This window comes from Micropterus dolomieu, linkage group LG22, assembly GCF_021292245.1.
Source record: "Micropterus dolomieu isolate WLL.071019.BEF.003 ecotype Adirondacks linkage group LG22, ASM2129224v1, whole genome shotgun sequence".
NCBI classification, from domain to species: domain Eukaryota; kingdom Metazoa; phylum Chordata; class Actinopteri; order Centrarchiformes; family Centrarchidae; genus Micropterus; species Micropterus dolomieu.
Window position 1 is genome coordinate 6,291,756 of NC_060171.1, and position 20,329 is coordinate 6,312,084.

The 20,329-nt window shown below is 39.5% G+C and overlaps 1 long non-coding RNA gene across 1 annotated transcript; it reads right to left on the reverse strand.

Annotated features, from left to right (window-relative positions):
- Positions 1-3,126: 3,126 nt before the first annotated feature.
- Positions 3,127-18,068, reverse strand: LOC123961991. Its single transcript, XR_006822820.1, has 3 exons — positions 17,848-18,068; positions 6,782-6,942; positions 3,127-6,164 (listed from the first exon to the last, which is right to left on the reverse strand). It is a non-coding gene; the product is annotated as an uncharacterized LOC123961991 (long non-coding RNA).
- Positions 18,069-20,329: the final 2,261 nt, after the last annotated feature.

A 20,329-nucleotide genomic window follows, 5' to 3' on the forward strand; every position in this document is an offset into this window, starting at 1 on the left:
GTTGTAAAATTACAACAAAGACATAACAAGCTAAAAATCTAATTTGATGCATGCATTCCACAATAACTCAATATTTACATGATCTAGACATTCTAACAATCACAAAAAAATATTTCAGAGATTTTACTCACTTTAATGTTGTTATATCCAGTCCGATGAAACAAGGAGATGTGCTTCCAGGAAAGTTCGCAAGTCGTATGAGTTCATGGCCAGACCTATTCACACAATTAGTATCCAATGGCATTGCTGGGCTAAACAATAGGACCAATTGGCTGTGTGAAAGTGGTCTTTCAAATTTTATAACCCAGTTGTAAATGGCTTCCTTGAAACTGTTGTTGTGGACATCTTCTCACGTGAACTTGATGTTACTGTCCACGAAGTAGATGTGTTCTGTGAAGGCTGTGAAGACAGCAGTTTATTTACATCTGAAGGATAAAGGACACTCGTTTGAGGATCACCCGATGCACATTTTAGACAGAGAGGATAGATAGTTTGAAAGAGGTGCCAAGGAAGCCATTTACAACTGGGTTGAGAAGCTGTTGCTGAACATAGACCTACAATGCTGTCCTTTCATCACTTCCCAGGTAACTTAAAAAGCATTACCTCTTGACCACAGATGACGGTGAAGATGCCAACGATGGTCGTTCAGACTTGGCCACAGGTGGTTCTAACGACCATAACGACTGTCGTTACAACAGCTAGGAGCACTAATACGAACCAGCGGTATCGATGATCTTGGCAAACGACCCCACAGAGGTTAAATAGCTGAGTTTCCCTACTAGTCAGTTCAGAACTGAAGAAGTTTCTTGGATGAAGGATGAAATGTCTTCTAGTATCTTTGACTTTAACCTTCTTTGGATCACTATGACCTGGATGACTGAGAATCTTCACAGACAGCAGCTTTATACAGACCATTTTTCACTCAGAATGGTGGATTCATCAGACTTTTTATTTTGGTGCTTCATCAAGGAGACAAGCTGTTAAATATTCATGACTGTGCTGTGTTCTTAAAATAAGGCTCATTAGCACTCCCTGCCTCTTTTCAAGTTCCGCCTTTCTCTTGTCACTCTCAAAAGAGCAACACAAACATGTTATTCATCTCTCACAATCTCTGCGTTCAAAGTGGGTTCCAATATTACACCAAACAATACCTTTATTTTGAAGTTAGACCAGCTCTAATACTATTACATTTGAATTCCTGCCCAAGTACCCGTACGAGTATTGATTGAATCAGTTTAAGTGTTGTAAAAAATGTTGTTGTAATAACAAAATTGATTTCTATAATAGAAACATATGCTCCTTACAGGATTACAATTATTTTATTTCCTCCCCCAAAAATAAATCAATATGGGCAGAACACCGGCTCAGTGGTTAAACTTTGAACCTCCTTGTTTCAAACCAGCTGCCAGACTGGATTCTTCCTTTGCATGATCTCTCCTTGTGTGTTTCCTCTGGGTGCAGAATTGGAGATGCAAAATTGGAATGTATGTGTTATACAGTATGTCTGTTAGTTGTGTGATTGACTGCCAGCCTGTCCATGAGGTGACCTGCAACAGTGCATGCTAGGATAGGCTTAAAGCCCCCTGCATCTCTGCACGAGATAAGAGGCATTGAAGATGGATGGAAATATAGATGGATGGATGGGTTATTTTCATGACAGTTTATTTGCATTCAGGGTAGTGTGCTAATCAACTTCTCCTTGTGCAGTCTTGGCAAAATGACTGAACAACAGTTCTGGGATATGTTACCTAAACTACAGTTGCTTTAGGGAGGAACAGTAGGAACTAGCAGCCTGGTATCACCAAATGGTGTGTGCATAGCATGCCAGTGTCTTCAGTTATTTCGCATGTTATCACAACACCTTCGCGTAGTATAAAGAGCGACAAAGTCCATGTAGGAAGGATGTAAGGGTGGATGGACGAGTCAAACAAATACAAACACGGCTGTTTATTTCCCATGTGAAACCAAAAGGAATTTACATAACATAGTTAACTTACATCATATATGTAACTTACATCCGTAACTTAACATACTTATTTTAACCTAAAAAAAATAGTTTTGGTGCCTAAAGCTAACCAAACTTGTTACCATGACGAAGAAAGGTCATCTGACTATGATGAAGAAGGCCACCTGATAAAGGTCACCTGACTTCTTCCTTTCCTACACATCCAAAAGTCATTAAATGTGCCATCTGTAATGGTGTTAAATGACACGCGGAAAGCTTAAAATGCGTAGACATGACACACGAATATCTGACATGTTATTTAAATACAATCCCATGATATCACATTGGAACTATGCTAACTACTAATCAAGGAATTTGTTGCATTGTTAGATAGTAAATTTTGTGTAAAAATTCAGAAAGTAGTAAACAATGCCCAACATAAGTTCTCAGAGCCCAACAGGATGTCTTCAAATGGCTTGATTTTCCCCAAAAGTCCAAAAACCAAAATCGCTTCCATTTACAATTATACAAAACTGTACAACACACTGGAACCAGTAGACCAGTAAATGTTTGACATGTTTGCTTGGTAACTGACTTGAATGACAAATACATCAAATCTGTTGTTGATTGTCTGTCAATCAGCTTATCTTTTATCTCAGTTGGATGAATTCCGTGTGGAGACAAAGCCACCCTAATGTCAGCTCAGATTCAACCTCACCCAGATTCTGAAAATTCTTTTTAGTCTAGATCAAAAATATTTGTCCCATATGTCCCTGACACAAATAGAAGATACAGAGTGAAGAACAGCTTTGGGAATTCAAGGTAAGCACCATGGACAGTTCCTACATTTAATGTGATTCAATTCTACTTCATTGTAGATACACAGACTTTAAACGCTATTAATTTAATTTTAGTTGAGAATATACAATTAGAATTGTGTATTTTTGCTGTGGCAACAGTGTGAATTTGGAACACTTATTGAATATAAAACTTTAATCAAAAAAACACTTAAAATAGGTAAGTGGATACTGACTATACATTTTTACTAACCCATCAGTTGCATTCTGTGCACATTGTAAAAGTCCAGTTTGTTTCATTGTGAAAAGCTTCAGCATTAAACACACACACACACACACACACACACACACACACACACACACACACACACACACACACACACTTGTAAGTTGTTTCTTCAGGAGGGAGACTCACCTCACTTACATGCTTGGTCCACCCAAAGGCAACCTATTAACGCCCATTTCATATTTCATGACCTAGTTCATCAAACTTTTATGCAGTCCTGCTTCTACACGTTTGTGTTTTAGTGCAAAGTTATGTCTGAATTCAAAGCTTTACCTTTAAGTCTCTTGCTGGAATCTTTAATACAACTCAAAATTGAAATGATAGACTTATTCTTTAGCAACCAGGTTATTCATGACCTCTATGCGTACATGCTCCCTGTGGCTATCCAACAGATCTTGGATGGATCATTAGATGTGAAAGGACATCATTAGTGGTGCGAAATGATTTCACAGAGCCAAAAACCTGCTGAAAGCAGACGATGGGCCAAACGCCAGTGGTTTCTCTTTCTCTCTCTCTCTGCGGACATGGCATTCAGGCTGCTGTGCCACACTAAAGTATGTCTTGGGTAATGTGCTGCCCTCAGATTGCTGGAGTCCTACTGAGCCTGTGGGGCATACGGTTAGTCTGTGCCCAGACCTGATATGCAGTGGCCAGAGCCAAGAACCAATAGATGAAGAGAAAGAAGAAGAAGAAGAGATGGGGAGGAGTTTGGAAGGAAAATTATAAGCAGAATACAAAGGTGTGTGTCCATAGTGTGCAGAAAACAGTTTTAGAGTTTTTATGTGCTAAAACAGAATATATTTGCCACTGAATTATTGGAACCCAAATGTTTTTCCAGTGACCTATACCAGTATGGTTTCTTGTAGTCCTTGAGAGCTCCAATGGGAATGAAAGATATTTTTAAAAAGGGTGACTCTGAATGTGGCAATCAAAAAGTCAAAATGGCAGCAGCAATGCACTGAGAATTTGCAGCATTACTGAGTAAACCACTGGTGATTTCAGTTCGATTCAGTGTGACACACAGTTTTCTACGGTAAGATGGCACAAATTCATACTTAGCCTGTGAGCCACTGCTCTTGAATTTTGGTCCTGCTGATTGCCTCCTGATAGTACCAGAGATATTTTTAGTTAACATTTGTAAAAGCTTAAAAAGTTTAGCAAAAGCTCAAACAAATGCTCGGTCTCCAAACTATAGTCAATGGTGGAGCTGTAGGCAATGCCTTTTGATAACATCACATATTACAGTCTTGGTTATTTTGTTTACCGGCTTAGGAAGAGTTACTCACTTTCACAAATATTGGTTGAAACTAGTCCAAATGAAAAATATATGTAAGTCAGAAAAATGGTTAGAAATCCAGTTGTATCTGTTTAGGTTGGATGAACTTTCTAATTTTTCAAGGAGGGGGAAATGTGTGTATTTGGCTGCATAACTTACTGCAAATGTACATAAGTCACTGCTGAGTCAGTCAGTCTCTACCGAGAATCTGTGCTCCATGTTAACATAAAATATACAAGTCCCTGCATTTTAATATATGTTTCGTTTATGTTGTGCTCTGTTATACCTTCAGTGTTGTGTGTAGCATGGAATAACATCACAGGTAGTGAAAATCTATCAGGTCAAGGACTGTCAACCTTGAATTATTATTTCGAACTTGCTTGGTTTCAACTAGCAAATGTTTTCATTGTTGATTAATCGCCTATTTATTCTTGATTAATCGTTTTTGCCTATAATTTATAAGAAAATAGTGAAAAATACTCATCAAAGGTTCCTATTTTCAAGTTGAGGAAATAATAAATCCTCATATTAGATAGGCCAAAACTAACAAGTGTTTGGCATTTTTCCAAACAAAAGGATTTTTAATTACTATGAATCAATTATCATAAGTTCTTTTTAATTTTCTGTAGATCAAATAATCAATTGTCTGAGTAATTGTTTCAGCACTAGCTGGCTATACATGCGTACTAATTTTGTTTTTGTTATTAAGTTTAGACTTTAACTAGTATCCATCAATGTGTTATGAATGTTTTTTATGTGTAATCCACCAGTTGTCACTTGAAGTCACGTGGTATGTTTGTGTGTTTCAGCTAGATGTTGGCTGGCATTGGAAAACATGAAGGGCATGTTAAAAAGGAAGCACTGCCAGGAGTCCAGGCAAAAAGAGTGTGGTGTTTATTAACAAAAGTGTTAATGAAATAAGAAAAGACAGACCGCAGGGAGTTAGACAAAATTAATGAAATATTTAAAGGGGAGAAGCCAAAACAAAATAAAAAGAAATCAAAAGCTATTTCCTACACCCTCACAGCAAGCTGACACCTGCTCTCCTACTACTTATAGATCATTTTACTTTCTCTGCCTCACCTAACTGGAGCCTGCCATCTGCTCTGGTAACCACATGGTGAGCATTAATTGATCTTTCCTTTGTTACTGCTAAAAATCTCAATTAATCTATGGATGCCCAAGCACACCTGTAATAAAATATGTTGCGTGAAACTGAACAACAAAAAAGTATCTTGAACATTAGGGCTGAACCCATTTTAACAGTTCATAACCTTGTGCACCACAAATGAAACTACACATCTTAAACTTGTGTTCAATTATTTGTATAATCTGAATGGTAAATTAACCTGAAACATTGGACTGAAATTCATGATTTAAGAAAAAAAGCCCGTTAATGTTCGTAATATGCCTTTTTTTTTATGGCACTTAAAGCAAATATATATTCATTTTTTTTATAGTCTCACATTGGGGGCTATAGTCCTTGTAGTATATGTAGCTTTGGTTCATTTAGGCTAAAATATTCATGTTTACAGTTAGTTCTGCATCTTACTTTTTTCTTCACAATTTCTTATTAGCTATGATGAAAGTCAGCCCCCATGTAGACATGACCCTCTTAACACTGCAATCTTGACTTAATTCCCTGCCATATTTCTTACTGTCACTCTGCAGCTTGTGTTATCGTCACAACATCCCACTGTAGGCTTTACCCATAAATATAATTTAAGGGCTGTATACACAATGAGGCAGGCAGGACACACACAAAAAAGAGTTCCCATAGGGAACTGAAGAGAATAGCAGTTAAATGATCTTGCCTCCTCCAGGACAAGGCAGCATTCAATCACTGAAGACAATCCAGCCCTGAGGAATACAGACAAACATATCACTTTATTGAGAAGAATAAGGTGAAATACATGGGGCCTCACAAACAAGGTTTATACCACTCCCGTGAGACCCTTCTACTGCCTTCGTCACCCATTAATTATCAATGTGGACTCATAACATGGTTGATTACTGCCTTAAATTGTCTCGGCAGCTATGGAATCACAGCCATTTTCACAAGGAAATTATGAACTCAATGAAAAGTCTGACAATCATGATGATTGATGATGTTTGTTTTATTGGAGTCTGTTCATCTGCACTGGGCACGGGCGGAGTCCTTGGAGAGGGCCATCAGTGTGATGGCTTCAGTGTACACATCTCATGACTCACAGTTTCCCAAAGTGCTCACAGACGTATAATTTTTGAAAAAGAAAAAAAAAATAACAAAACAATATAATACAAAGTCATTAAACCTCGGAATGGAGGCCCTGTAACAGATGTTGTTTTTCCTCCATTTTGTGCAGCAGACCATTTAAACATCATATTTAGTGTATACAGAAATCAAAACATGCAGATTCCACCAACTATTCTATTCTTTCATTTATCACCAACACCTTGTGTCTTGTGAGTTTCAAAATAAAATTATTTTCACTTACCCAGACAGATGCTCCTGTTTGATGAGCTTGACCTTTGCTCTGGAATGTCTATCCGTGCTACTGACCACTACCTTCTGAGTGCCTCCTCACGCCTCATTGCCCTCTGGTGGCCCACACTGTGGGCTGACTGGAGCACCACTTCTCCTCATCCCTATATCCACCTGTGGGGTGATTGAAACAAGAGTGAGCTCTTGTCAGGGCCTCGGCCACCATGTAATTGAATTCTACCTTGTTTCACAGAGTGCAACAAAGCATAGCACTGGATAGAGGGTAAATATACTCAGCACTTAGAGACAAACCTGGGCCACAACTGTTCAACAACAAACAGGCACGGGGTATTGCTTGGTATCATTTACAGACACCATCAAAGTAGAATACTGGAGCTGCTGTCTGTTTGATTGCTTTGGGCCTGGGAGGAAGCCTTTTGCTCTTTTTCAGTGAATCCAAATGCATGTAACTGTTTAAATGGATTTACAACAACATACTGTAGTCATCGTTTAGAATGCATGGGCTTTGTTTTTGGTTTAGTTAGTTTAGAAAGGTGGACATCATTTCACACACAGCTACAAAAAATGTCAAGGCTGACACAATCAAGTCTGCCTTTATTATATCCAATCAATAATGTGGTCCTTGATGTAAAGATAGTAAAGATGCTGGAGTCCAGGTGACTAAACATCATAATTCAAACAAAACCAACTAAATTAATATGAATAATTTTATCAGAAAAAAACACAAGTCAAAATTAATAAATACACAACATGAAATAAAATGAATTTTAATTGGACAGTAAGCTTAGACTTCTAAGTTTTCTATTAGCAATAATTCGACCTTCTTTTGTGTTGTGGTGGTTATTTATTATTAAAATGTACAATGGTAACTTCCAATTTCTGTCACTACAGAACGTAAAAGAACAGATTGCCATATTGGTACTGATTCTTAGCAAGTACAAGATGGAAACACTAGCCTCTGAGTTCCCCCTACTTTATCAACGTAGCAGGAAGTAGTTTTTATACTGCCGAATAATTTTTAGGGAGGAGGTTATAATGGATAGATGCACAGGTGTAAAAAGTATCGTACTTGGACATTGTACACCCCAATTAATGTCATGTGTTAGCCGAACATTTATCATTGATTTACTTTATCCATGACGATACTCTTCCCTCAACCTTAACTATGTTGTAATTGCCTAAACATTTTACGAATAAGGACTTCTTCCTTACAAATACTTCTGTTAAGACTGTTTACCATAGCTCATTATCTCTAGCTAGAAGTTCTTCCTTACCAATGACACTATATTTTAGGGCTGAAACGATTCATTGATTAAATCGATTAATAAAATGCATCGACGCAAATTCTTTGCATCAATGCTTCGTTTAATCCATATAACTATACAGCACACTGTTTCGCATGGACATTTGTAACTGTCGCACATCGCGCTTACCTGTGTGAACACGACGTGATTATGATGGCGCTGTTTGCAAAGTGGAGGAAGAAAGAGAAAATAGCGAGGGACGAAGAAGAAAGTGTCCAACGGATGGGATTATTTCAAGCTAAAGAAAACAACCACTCTGTAATGTTACTGTCCATCCATCGTAAAACGAAATTTATGTCGCCTTGGCAACAGCACGATGGCATGTGATCAGAAAGCACCCGGTGTAACTTTAGCATTTAACTGAAATCATGATTGATTGTTGAGTTGAAGCCAAAGTAAGCCGCAATCCTCAGCTGAAAATGTACAGTGGGCGTTTGTTGTTCTCCTTTTTGGGCCGTGAGTTGTAGCCTCACAGTCAAGAGTGGAGTAACTGGGTGTCGGGGAACTGCTCCTTTTAACTCACCTCCAGCTCTCTCTGTAGCTCAGACAATCTCTGCTACCTGCGTGTGCTAATCCATCCTTTCACCCAGATTCTTTGTCTTTATAATCGCTATCTTTATAATAACAAACAGCTGTTTCGTGTTCAGGATCGCTCATTTCCCGTTTCACATTTCACGTGTGTTTTCTTGACAAAACGTGGTTTGGAGACCAGCGTTGGGTGACACAGCCGCTGTCAGCTCGTGTAGTGTGTGACCCCCTGTCACCGATCAGTCACATAGTGTGGATGCCACAACGACTTCAAGACTCCCGTCACATGACGGCAAGTTGTGTAGCGTGAATGGCACGGCCATCGCGCGACATTTAAAGTTGTGTAGTCTGCACGAGACTTTAGTATAAGTTGTATAGCACTCAGGTGATGTTTGTGTTTGTAAAGCAGCTGTCTGGTTGTTGGTCTGATGTTTGCTCTATGACACACTATGAATTTCCGAAAGGACTAATAAATATCTATCCTACCTATAAACGTGCACAGCTGATCCCGCCGCCAAGCAAAAGTACTTCTTAAACGACGCATCGATGAATCGTTGAAATAATCTGTAGAAGCTTTGAATACTAAAATCATCGTTAGCTGCAGCCCTACTATATTTATATGTTCTATGTACATTTTCTCATGCTTAACAAGAGGAGCATTACAAGGTAAGTAAAAAGGTTCTGTCCAGATTAACCAGAAACTATGCAGCAGCCAAATCAGAGATACAAACAAAAAAGGAAAAGTGCTTTTCTACATAATTCATGTCATAATCATTTTGGAAAAATAATTATATAGCTGACAGATGTCCTTATAATGCGAACAGTTTCAGTAATAACTAAAAAATGGTTCTTGTTTATACAAGCCTGGAACTGCAAATCAGATAGGAAAACAATGTGTCTGGCTTTGGTTCAGGGAATAAAAGAAGGCTTTTTTTGTGTAATTGTTGGTTCATCTTGTCTTTTCCAATTTCATCCCTGGCGCCTCTGCACTACCCTGGTTGATGGGAAGGTGTGTGTGTTCTTTATGTTTTTGAGTTTAAAGAGGGGTCCAAGCAAGCACAGCTCCAATCTTTGGAGGACAAATGGGATTACATTGTCGAGGCTGCTTCAAGACATCACAGGTGTCACTTCACTGAGGCAGGCTCCAGTTGGTGGCCTGTTTGCTGTCAGCTAATCTAAAGAGATGGATTCTCAGTGCAGGCCTCACTCCAGTACAGTTACTGTGCTTAATGGGTTTGACTCCCCATGACATTGTTTTAATCTAAAGGTCATCATGGTCTTAGCTCAAGCCAAACATTTCTCAACCCAGGCTGGTTTGCTCCTCAACCATCCTTGCATAGTGTACTTCAAAGGACATTTATTTCTGTTAGCACTTCTATAATAATTACTGGGGAAGAACATGCATTAACTTTGGCAATTTCAACACAAGAGCACCATAATTTAGAGGTCTGGTAGAAGTGACAGACAGACAGACAGACAGACAGACAGACAGACAGACAGACAAATCACCCAGAAAACTTGGTTACTTAGCTGTTTTAAAATGCAGTGTAGACTTCCCACGCTTTCTGTTCCCAAGGATGATCATCTTAAGGTTCAAAGTACCAATTGTTGTTTGTTTTTTTGAGCAAAAACAGCAAAACTCACTAATCACAATTTCCTATAACATCTACTAAAAAGGTACAGACCAAGTTCAAATCTCTGGGTCTAAAAAGTGAAGCCAATGCCTTCTGCATTAAACCTGCATTCTTTTTAACGGCCAGCAGGGGGCAAATCTACTGTTTCCAAAAGGATGTCTGAATCCATTAGAAATAATGGAAAAATTACCTTACCTCCCACTCAGTTTATTAGCTCAGTAAACACTTTCCTAATGAGTTAATGGTCTCAATCGTAAGTTTCAAGTCCTATTTTGAGGAAAATAGATGATAAAACAGTGCTTTAGGTGGGACTACTTTGTGCTTGACAAGTAGCTACCATGGCAACCTGTTATTGAGGCTTGAGGTAACTTTGCTAATTCTTTCCATCATAGCAAGGCTGGCTTTACCAACTGAGCACAGTGGGCAACTGCTTTCGGGCCCCAAACTCATAGGGGTCACAAAGACATTTGCTTTGTTTTCATTTGATTAATTGCAATATGTTTGCAAATTCAAACCACTAAAACATAATGAAATATACACCTGAAATAGCTGAAAATAAATAAATAAAAATAAATAAATACTGAAATACACCAATGGACTGCTGGTGCACCCCTCTTCTCCCAGCAGTCTCCCACCACGGGAAACTCTGTACCTGCTGCTTGGTGACAGAATTCGACTGCTTCCTGCCACTTTGTGGTTTCATGTTACCTCTAAGGTGACAGGTGGCTCATCAGGTCTCAGATAAAGCTCTTACTCTTAGAGTCTGCTTGCCGACTCTAATTTATCTAAGGGATTTCTTGTGCTGCATATATTTTGTTCTTTGAGCAGCCAAGCATTAAATTGCTTTCAGTTGGGAACAGGTCGTATGCCGGGGTCGCCAAAGCTGTGGCTGGTTTCCAACGAGATGGTTTGGCAGCAAAGCCAACACTGTAATTAGGGTCACCCAGCTCTGGAGCTGTTGGTGGGCCAAAGGTTTGTCATGGTTCTATGGTGCGTTTGAAAGTCACTTAAAGGATGGTAACACATGACTTCTTAGATTGAAAATCAACAGAACACTAAGGTGGCACATCATAAAAGAAATGGACCTGAGACCAGCCTTATATAATATAGGCAAACAGTGAGAAATAGAAGTGTAAAGACAAAGGAAGATATTGAGAGATAGTGGCAGCTAGGGCATGAGTAGTGAAAGCCCCATGTATAATGAGTTGTCAGCTTTGTGTCATCGTGCCAGAAGCTGACTTCAGCAGCCTTTGCTGTTTGAGCTTTCAGTAAAGGCTCCTGCCTGTACAGTGTACCTCCCAAAATGTAGCCTGTGGTGTTTTCATGAGGAGGCTGCACAGCATGTGTCCATCAGCAAAAAGCTTTCCAATGTGTCCAGTGGTGGAGAGAAGAAGAAAAACTCAAGAGAGCTCTTTTCAGCTCTTTGGCATCGCAGAGCGGAAACGCCTCAGAGAAAAGTGCAAAGAAGCAACATTTGGACAGCTGTGCAGCAGAATTTACTGATGTCTTGGGTGTGTTGTGACATGTGATTTCTTTGTGAAAACATGGGAACTTGACCACAGGGGCTAAAGGGATACTGAAACTCCTTCTAGACATCAAGTTTGCATTAGTATGAGATTTCAACAGGAATGTGTCTTTCATCTCTGTAGAAGCTCTATTGCATATAAGCTATTTTTGCTTCGAAGCTAAATCTCTGGTAGAAACATGCAGGGATAAAAGTTGCTTCATCACTGATTAATTAGATTTCATACTGTAATATGGAGCACATACTGGACTGAATATGGTTAGAAAAGCCAGTGTACTATCATAGACTGACAAGCCTTTCAGTGCAATGAAAACTACCTGTCCATTTTATGCTGAGGCATGACAATTTTCCTGTGCATTATAGTGGGCAATTTTACTCCCTTTTTAGCCTGCATATAACTGGGAAGGTTGCTCGGAAACAATTTATTTTTCATGCGTAAGGACACATCGGGGCATACAGGAGCAGTTACCGCTACACTGGAGCAGCTTTGGTGGTTTAACTGCTTTGCTGAAATGCACATCAACAATTGTTTCATAAGATGCTGGTCTCACAAAATTGTATGAAACAAAGTACAGTGTCTTTGCATGAAAATTACAACATGAACATTTATGTGAAGGTAACATTGTTAGTGGTTTCAAAATTCCTTCTGTTTTTTCCATAGATATGATCAAGAAACCTTCCAATTTCCATCTCATTCTACTCATCTGAAGACTGCTGCTGCTCATCTCCTATTATATGTTGCATAGATTCTGTTGTCTTGTAGCATCCTCATGTCTACGCTCAAAAGGACATTTAGGAAATGTGGGTTGATTTGATGTAGACACAACTGAGCTTGGAGGATTAACTTGACTGAACAAATCAGAATCTTGGTTATGTTGTAACCGTAGTTCTCTGAGTGAGAAAACAAACTATGGCATATGCAATTGCAATTTAAATATATTCACAATGGACAAAATTTGAAATTGCACATGATATAATACAAATGCAGCTTTATACTAAATGATTTGGCCAGTTGAACAAGCAAAGCAGCTAAATACAGCCAGTATCACCTGCACTCGAAAGTGATGAAAGACCCATTCCTCTGTTCCTGATGGTTGTGCTGAGGGACTGAACTTAAAAAATTTTCTTCTATCAGAAGATTCTGTTTCTACTGCAATCCGGTGTATATTTAAAGGCAATGTGTTTTCTCTAGCAGTTCTTGTTAATTATTTATCCATTCATTTTGAAAGAGACGAGCCAGTGTTGAGAATAGTGATTTGTTTCAGCTTTGTTTTCCTAAAATATTTGAGAAATTAAATTATGACAAAAAAGCAGTCTCACGGCTTATCTTACAAAAACAGTATATGTGGTGTTGGGTGGTAAATATGTGCTTAAAGCGTCCAATCCTGAGTGGCTTGCTAAAATTAAGCAGCATCGAGGGAGTAGCTATTTATTTTGCTTTCATACTCACACATCTACACACCCACGCACATATGTCCTTGTAATACACGGTGACAGTAATGGAGAATTTAATTGTCTGGGGAAACAGATAAACAAAAGAGATTACTTTGCACGACTGGCATGTTTATAAAGGTAGTGAAAGTGTTACCTCCGGCTCCCAGAACTAGCGATCTTCAACATTCTTATGGACTATATGGAAAATTTTATGATGAAACACTATGAAGTCTGCTGACCAAATCTTCACCTCTTCATTCTCTATTGTTAATGCTCTAAAAAAACATCTATAAATGTCCATCTGTTGATATGTCTCCTGTTAAAATATAAACGTGGTTTTTGGCTTGAGTTCATCATTGTAGACCTTTTGATTTAAAAATTAATGCTGGTAGGGATGCACTTAAATGAAAATTCTTGGCCGAAGCCAAAACCGAATATAATGAAAAGATTGGCCGAACACCTAACAAGTACATTCGTACTTTTTCCATTTATTTTGCCTTTGTTTTTATCATTGCATATATTAAATAGTCAAAATGTTCTTTTTACTCAGTGTTTGTCACTGGAGAGACTATGGTGGGTGGGTCCGAGGCCCAAGAAGGACCGGTAAAGTAAAATACATGTGTACATTAAAAGTATGTTTTATACTTTCTGTGAATATAATCCAATAAATCTTATTTCCATACTTTCAGCTGTATCCTCACGCTAAATTCATCAAGTCCGACCCAATCTGATAAATAATGTTGTATGTGGTTCTCGTATTGTGTAACATGAAGACTTCATAGCCTCTCTTCAGGTAGGGCTCTCATACTGCAACAACAACTTGTCTTTGTAAAGCGAGAAACTGACGCTAACCTGCCTGTAAGTTTCAGTGGATTTATCATAAAGGCTTGAATACGTGTGCACTCCAAGTGCAGGAAGGCCTAGCTTAATGAGAAACGAGTGAGAGAAAACTCAAAGCGGGTCAGACTGTTTGTTGCCTTTTCTAAGAAGTAAGCTACAGATGGAGTGGATGTGCTAAGAGACAATTCAGCAAAACAGTGTCTGCAAACAGCAATTTTTGCGTCTTTCTCGGATACTTTAAAATGCTTCCACACTGCCGACATGTCAACGTAATTGTTCGGTAAAATTTATTCCGTCTTTTTACTTATTAGGCTGAACACCGAAAGTGCTTTTTTTGCTATTTTCGGCCAATTAATTTTGGTGACCGAACATTCGGTGCATCCCTAAATGCTGGATAGAGGAAGTATTGATTTGTGTTTGCAAGTGAAATTTCTTTCATTGATTGAAGTCTGGAACACAAATGTGACGACCCTGGGATTTCTTTAGATGCAAAGTAATGTCAATACTGTTTGGAGAAATGTTTTAAAGAACTTCTACTACAATTTTTAGCACAGACTGTCTCATATAAAGAAGGTCCTGGTGGGCCTGTTCCCCCTCTTCCCCCACAGTTTACCAGCACTGGTCACATTTAGGTTCAATGCCGCAGACGTTAGATATGTTATTTATTTCCTCCATATTTAAATAGGAGTTGCCCTGGGATGCAGATGGTACATTAGCTGTAATAAACCAGAGCTGACATCAGTGGTTTTGTGAGGGAATACAGAACTGAGCAGAAAAGGCCTCTCTGTTTTACGCCCTACATTGTTGGAGGGTCGAACGGTGTCTGATGAGCACAGAGTGTGTGTTTGCTCACCTCGTACAAACAGATCCCTTTAATAACTCTGGACAGGTTCTCATTGCCCCCAGTGAAGCATCATATATTGATGTGGAGAGAACAAAAATTACTGTAAGCTCTGACCCCTTTGTTCGCAGCGCCAGCATTAAAGTTGCTGAGTTAAGGCTTCACATTGAGCTATGTTTTATTGTAACACTCAGCAGAAATGATTCAAGTGTGTACACACACACTGACTGTACACCATCACACATGCATGCATCCTCCCATACAGCTGCACATGCGCTACAACAGGTCTAATTAAGATTTCTGTCAAGTTCTGGAGAATCACAAGCAGACGTGTTGGTCATCAGAAAGTTGTAGGAGCAAAATTAATTAAAGATTCTTTACTTTCCAAGTTCTACAACTGATCTCACTAATCCTGTGAGATTACTCAGACCAAAAAAACAGTCAGCTTCTGTATATTTGACAGTCACGTCAAGATGGAAATATTATCGCAGCCAGTTCTTGAAAACTACATCTGGCAACAACCATTTATTACCTACTTCTGCAATCTGTAATATTTTCGACTGCTTACTCTACAGCTGGGGGTTTCTTGCTGTCTGTGATGTCTACGTATGTTTCATGTTCTCCATTCACTGTTTGGAAAGAGACATGGGACTGGTGGCAGCTGTCTGATAGCCTCTATGCCCCCAACGGTCTATGGCTAAAGTTGATAATTAAGGGGAGTAAATTGACATGTAAGTCTCAGCTATGCCGTAGGTGCTGATTTGAACCCTGCTGAGTAACAGGGCACCTTGGAGGTGAACACAACTAGGTTTTTTGAAAGTTGGAGGGCGGTGGGTGGGTTGAAACGATTTCTCATTTCAACTGGGTGCTTTCATAAAGCCAAACTCCGGTTGTGCATGGAGAAAATAATCATGGAGTGCAGCATATGAAATCATTGCCTGATGAGTAAAAAATAAACATGTCTAAGCTCATTGCTTGTGATGCAATAAAGCAGAGACAAACTCCAGGTTCTCAGACTGCGGGGCTCTCTCTATATAGACAAATGCTGTTGTTAAAGGAGAAGAGATCTTAACAAGTTAAAAGAACCTCCCAAGAGATTGACCAGGAGGGAGAAGAAGGGCTGATGGGATGGAAAACATTGGATCACTGCAGTGTGTTCATTGAGAAGAATGAATGAATAAATTGAAAGCGATGGCATTGCTGGCGATCTTCAAGGCAATGAGACATTATTGATTTCTAAGGAGAAAACGCATTCTTAATGTGTCCAGGGATCTAGGCTTTCTTTCTCTATCTTTTTTCTATACTGACTTGGTTTCTACAGGTTTTAGCCACCAAAAATGACTCAGGAGCGAAGTGATATACAGCAAAAGCCCACCACAGCTTAGGCATGCCGGTCTAGCTTTTTGGAACAGTGAGCACTCATCTCAATGGACAGTAAAGGTATGCCTCAACCATCTGTTCCCTTTTGACACAATGCAGTGAATCAGCACTTTAGTTTTTGAAGGAGTGCATCCTGAAAGCCTTTTATCTGCGAGGATGGAGGCAGAGAATTGCTGCAAAGATGATAATCTGTGTCGATATTTAGAGGAAGAGAGCGATGCATTCTGTTATTGCTCCTGAGCCCATTTTCACACAAATTCTGTGAGGCAAACAAGCTGTCCTAACCTTTTTTTTGAAAAGAAGTGTTTACAGCATGATGGTTCATTGGCATATGGGTACCACTTGCAAGATATTAGAAGTAAGCATCAGTATTTGGAAGTGTTCGGCAGTTTTTCCAGTGAATATTTGATTGAATGAATGAATATCTGGTTTTGACATTTTCGCACACCTCATGTTTCCACACCTCTGTGTTTTGTATGTGTTACTGAATGGCTGGGCTATATGAAGCTGAGGTTGTCGTTTTAAGACACTGTGCCTTGGCACTGAGCAATAGTAGTGCAAAGTTATCAGCTCTTTTCATTTCTGGGCTGACACTCTGGGTGAAAGATTCAGGGGTGAGGTGGGGACCCGTGGATTAAAGATCATATCAAAGCCGGCGAATAGTGATTCAGGAATGATGGCAGAGATAGCAAATGAAGCCTGAGTTTGTGGAAATATGGAGTGCAGCCCAAAGTTTATCATATAGAGTACAGAGGATTGCAATCAAGGGGATGGTGTGGTATAGTTGTGTACCAGGGACTTGGCAAATGTTTGACTTTTATGTTCAAGGACACAAAATAGACGATTCTAAGTAAGTTCATGGTCTGCCAAAGCACCCATTGGTACACATTGGTATGTATAGCCCTAAGATCATGCCAGAACAGCACCTAAGTGAACCAGAGGGGCAACCATATTCAGGGTGTGCTCCAGGATCTTGGGCTGAAACAAAGACCATTTGGAGGCACTCAGACAGACCAGAGAGGCACTTGGTGGCCACTTGTGCCACTTAGGCTGTGTTCAGTTTTTGATGCAACGTCACATAATCTGGCTAGGGGCTTCATTGGCCAATTAAATACATGCAAGTGTACATTCTTGCTAGATTACTTTGTAACGTGAATGGTATATTTCTGCTGTTTACCTAGTGGTCACAATGAAATATAAAGTAGTTACAAACATACAATTGTGTAGTGTTTTGTGTCTGATAATCCTACAAGCGCATTAATCTGTTACTCCAACTGGACTTCGTGCTCCCACCAACACAGCCACCTGCATTGTTTTAATGCAGGGTTATTTTTCGGTCTGACCTCTCACCAGGTTCCCCACCTAAGCACAGGATTGGTCCATTAGGGTACAAACATGTCCTGTGGTGGCTTAGAGCATCCCAACAAAAAGTGGTTGCTAAGCTTTGGTTCGTTTGTGAAAAGGGTCATAAAAATATTTTTATATATATATATATATATATATATATATTTCATATTTTAACATGTGTTGACCATGGACAATTCAGCCTAACAATACATAAAGTAAATTTACCTCGGTTTTGATGCCATCATGGAAGAAATCCTTTTGCATGTTGTGTTTTGGAAGGTGGGGAAATTTGTCTCCCTTGAATAGCTGTATATCCAAGAATCGCTTAGCAAAGAGAAGATTAAGTGCACACATTAATCCAGGAGTCAGAGCAATCTTGTAATCCACTCAGTATGCTAATTGCCTGTTCTTTCTTCAGCAAAGGGGTTTACAGGCCATTAAATGGCACTGAGCAGTTGACAAAGGATAGCCAACATGCTCCCCCACCCACTCTCCCTCTATTTCTTACTTGGACAGGCTGTTGCACTCCCACACAATGCTCCTCCAAAGGAATATGCAAAAGTGTGACACTGTGATTCCAAAGCAGTTATTTGTTTTGCAGTATTAGAAGTAGCAAACTGTGCTTGTTTTCCAAGAAGACCTGACAGTGACAAAAGTGAAAAAACATTTTCACTCTGAAGGGGATTCCTTGGACATTTTCCCCCAGCATACCAAAGTTTTCTTGTAACATTTGTCCATATCTGACAGTGGTACAAGTAAATAATGAAAGAGAGATGAGTGCTATTGTCTCCATCGCAGTCCCAGTCGTGCACAACCCTCCCTTCTCCCACTTTGCTCATAAACAAGGACGGCACCAAGGTAAAGTGCAATTCTTAGCCCACTACTGCCTGTGTAGTCCCCCAAGTGGCCTTGGCAGCCACAACATGATGGATGTTGTTTCAGATTGGGTTTCTCGCTACACTGATAAAGTAGCCTTGTCAAAACACATTCACTAACAATGTAAGCAGATAAAGATAGTTGCAGATAATTAGAAGATTTGCGCTTTGCGTCATTTGTGGTGCCAACTGCCAAGGAACGGGGCTGTGACGGATGACTCAAACAACAGAATTTGGCATGAAGCCTGACTGCAAATGTAGCTGGTAATGACCAGAGTGTGTTTTTCAGATGCAGCTAATGAGCACGGCCATTAGACATAAATGACATTTTAAAAACGTGGGGAGTAAGGAAATGAAGAAGTACCCCAGATAGACTGCCTGTAGGCAGCAAAATATGGGAAGAGCATCTGGAGGATGCGGTACTAAGTTCACATGGATGACCTCCACCCAGTGTTAAGGGTATCTGTTGAGGACAGAGGCTCATTATATTGGAACTGTCAGAACTATTCGCCTCAATATCCACATGGCATCTCAGGGCTCTGTACAATTGGCACTTATCCTCTGTGTTTGACAGATAATCTTTTTATGGGTATATAATTTTAATTTTCTGGTGAGCCCATTTGCAAGGAGTATTTGCGACTTTGGAAGCTGCTGTAGACAGAGACTGAGGCGATGAAAGAGACAACAGCTTTGACATTGTAGCTTATAGTTTGTGGGGATATGTTGACTCAGTCTTAACCTACATGCTGTATCTAGATAACAGAACAGAGAATGGAAATATTGAAAAATAGAAGCACCAGATGGATTTGTTTTCTACTGTTTAAACAGTAGCTCTCAAACATACCACGAAATCCCAAGATTCTGGAGGCTTATGTTGCAACCAATCACTACGCACCATGATTGATTATTAATAATCTAGCTGAATGTGTGTAGATCAGGATGATTTCAGCTGCTGTAGTGTTTGGTTAGACGTGTGTGTGTGTGTGTGTGTGTGTGTGTGTGTGTGTGTGTGTGTGTGTATACACAAAAAAGAATATTTTTAAGGTGTTTGCATTGTGGCTTAAAAAAATATAACCAGCTGAAGGAAATTATAAATTTCAGATGTTAATAGCTACTGCCTAATATTTTAGCTAGTTTTTTTTTTACCTCATTTCAGCCTTGTTATAGTGGGTAAGAGTGGTGGTTGTGTTGGCGTAGTGATTAATCAATTACAAAAATCTAGTGAGCATGAAGAATAGGGAACATTAAGATGTGAGAATAATGGTTTGCTTTGGAACACTTTTTTGTGAGTGGGTGTTTCTGTTTGTTTGTTTTGTTCTGTTCAACCCTGGTTAAAGGATGTTTTCCTGGAGTTGTTGTATTGTATGCCATAGTGCTATGACCTTCATGTATTCTCTTGGTATCTCTGAAGGTATTATGAGGTGATAGCTTCCCGTTGCTCTGAATATGAGGGGGAGGGGGCATGATAAAATGCAGATGAGATGTTAAGGTAAGGCTGTATGTGGGTGGTGTCTCAGGTTAAGAATTTTCCTGGTAGCTATGCAGGTCACAGTGGAAAACGGCCTGCCATGAATAAGCTCCTACCAACATAATGTTAGCAGTGAAATCCTTTTCTGCACGTTACAGAAGAGAAGTATTTATCCCATTGAAACATGGTTGACCCACCTAACAACAATTACTCTTTCTTCTTGGTATATTTATCCCCAACCTCCTTACTTAGATCTGGGAATGCAGTGACATTGCTAAAAATCCGACCAAAAGGTCAAGCAGACTCACATGAAGAGACAACAAAGGCAAGATATTACAGTTACACCCCATTTTTGACCCACCAT